The 2500-nt window shown below is 57.8% G+C and overlaps 1 non-coding gene across 1 annotated transcript in view; it reads right to left on the bottom strand.

Annotated features, from left to right (window-relative positions):
• Window positions 1–771, bottom strand: part of LOC126138909 (small subunit ribosomal RNA) — a 1909-nt gene extending 1138 nt beyond the window's left edge. The window contains exon 1 of the ribosomal RNA XR_007528403.1: window positions 1–771. This exon is cut by the window's left edge and continues 1138 nt beyond it. This is a non-coding gene — a ribosomal RNA (small subunit ribosomal RNA).
• Window positions 772–2500: the final 1729 nt, after the last annotated feature.

Below are 2500 nucleotides of genomic sequence, written 5' to 3'. Positions count from 1 at the left end.
ACGCACGAACACGCACGAGGCGGTCGCACGCCTTCGGCTCGCCCCACCGGCAGGACGTCCCACGATACATGCCAGTTAAACACCGACGGGCGGTGAACCAACAGCGTGGGACACAAATCCAACTACGAGCTTTTTAACCGCAACAACTTTAATATACGCTATTGGAGCTGGAATTACCGCGGCTGCTGGCACCAGACTTGCCCTCCAATAGATACTCGTTAAAGGATTTAAAGTGTACTCATTCCGATTACGGGGCCTCGGATGAGTCCCGTATCGTTATTTTTCGTCACTACCTCCCCGTGCCGGGAGTGGGTAATTTGCGCGCCTGCTGCCTTCCTTGGATGTGGTAGCCGTTTCTCAGGCTCCCTCTCCGGAATCGAACCCTGATTCCCCGTTACCCGTTACAACCATGGTAGGCGCAGAACCTACCATCGACAGTTGATAAGGCAGACATTTGAAAGATGCGTCGCCGGTACGAGGACCGTGCGATCAGCCCAAAGTTATTCAGAGTCACCAAGGCAAACGGACCGGACGAGCCGACCGATTGGTTTTGATCTAATAAAAGCGTCCCTTCCATCTCTGGTCGGGACTCTGTTTGCATGTATTAGCTCTAGAATTACCACAGTTATCCAAGTAACGTGGGTACGATCTAAGGAACCATAACTGATTTAATGAGCCATTCGCGGTTTCACCTTAATGCGGCTTGTACTGAGACATGCATGGCTTAATCTTTGAGACAAGCATATGACTACTGGCAGGATCAACCAGGGAGCTGCGTCAACTAGAGCTGAGCAGCCGGCCGCCCGGGAGTGTGTCCCAGGGGCCCGCGCGAACACGCAAGCGTCCGCTCAATTATTCTGCAAACAGGAGGAGGCTGAGCTCCCCTGCACAATACACCTCGAAACCCTCTCAGGTCCCGGCGGCGCGCAGCGCCGTCCTAAGTACTTGGTCGGGTTCGAGAGAGGCGCAATCGCCCGGAGTTAGGCGAGTAGACGCTTTAGGTGCGACCACCCGTGCTCCCAACTGAGCTTGCCGCTGCCGACAGAGGCCCGGGAGCGTGCTGTCGTGGCATTGCCGGCGGGAGACAACACGCGCCACCTACGGTGACCGGCAGCTCCAACGCCAGCGCCACAGAAGGGCAAAGGCCCCACGTGGGTGCCGAAGCGAACTCTCCCAGCACAGCGCACGTGCCAACACGTCTGCACAACTGCGATACAAACCACCAGCGAGAACCGCTGGGGCGACCGAGCAGCAGACGGCGTCGCGGCGCCGAGTGCCGGGCGGCGGCGCATCCTCAACGCACACAGTCCTCAGTCGGACCAGCACACTGCAGATGTCCACCGCGCTTCGCACCGGGCCCGCGAGGACCCACTTTGGCCGCCCGGCGCCGCGCGCAGGGTGCCCCGGCGCGCAGCTGCGCCGCCTGCCGCGTCCGTCGGCCGGCGCGCCTGCCACTGGGCGCCCCCACCAGCCGGCTGTAGCGCGTGCGCCCACGCACCGCGCGGCCAGCACGCCGGGCGGCCCCCCCTCACCGGCCGGGGACGGTCCCACCCAGCCACCGCCGCGTATCGCTTCACACACAGATTTGCCCTTACTGATTTACCTCCAGCAACAACAACCGTACCACAATGGGTTTACCAGTTGTTCATTTGCGTAACGTCACCAGCAAACGTAGACGTCCATCCCAGTTTGCAAATGCAACGATTATTGCATACCTGTCTGTTAGGTGTCACGACACACTACGTCTGCCCACATACACGCAACAAAATGTGCACGACTAGAGAACACGTGGGAGGTGGCCCCCTACGTATGCGATGTCCATTACGAGACCGACTGTCAACCAGCATCTGTACCATGTCGCAGATGTGGAACGCGGTGCACCATGCTATCACACTGTGTGAGAAGAGACGACTACGTTTGAATACACGCGCCACTACATCAACAGACGGCTCATGCTGATCGCCATCCAGGGCGTCCGTTACTCCCACACGTCTCTATGGCGTACCACACTGCAATGTAGCTGTTATGGGGAGACGGCACGTGGCTGAGTGCACAACATTTGGACCGTATGGTTCGCTGTTGTTGGGCGCAGTCGTTGTACGGTCACACATGTGCCACAGCGTATCATTCAGTACATACGGACCTATGTGCAGTACAATGTGAGGGTTAAGCTTACGACATCAGCGGACAGTGGACACAGGCCGTACCACGACGTAGACTGAGCGCTTCGACATGCGAATGCCAGTGAACAGCTGCGAAGGGCATTGAACACGCAAGCACCTGAACGACCAGCGTGCGAAGGCAGGGGGGAGGGGGGGGGGCGATGTACATCCTGCAGTCGTCCACATTACAGTGTACAGCGGGAGCATGTCAAAAGTAAGCAACACTTGCGAAGTGTTGAACATGAAACGATACACAAGAGGGTGGGCGGTGCGAGTAGCGAACTATATTCAGAGGGTTGTGGTTAGACAACACTAGATTAATGTAACGTGTCATATGC

Source organism: Schistocerca cancellata, unplaced genomic scaffold, assembly GCF_023864275.1.
Source record: "Schistocerca cancellata isolate TAMUIC-IGC-003103 unplaced genomic scaffold, iqSchCanc2.1 HiC_scaffold_674, whole genome shotgun sequence".
In the NCBI taxonomy this organism is placed as follows: Eukaryota; Metazoa; Arthropoda; class Insecta; order Orthoptera; family Acrididae; genus Schistocerca; species Schistocerca cancellata.
This window is presented reverse-complemented; position numbering and strand designations above follow the sequence as displayed.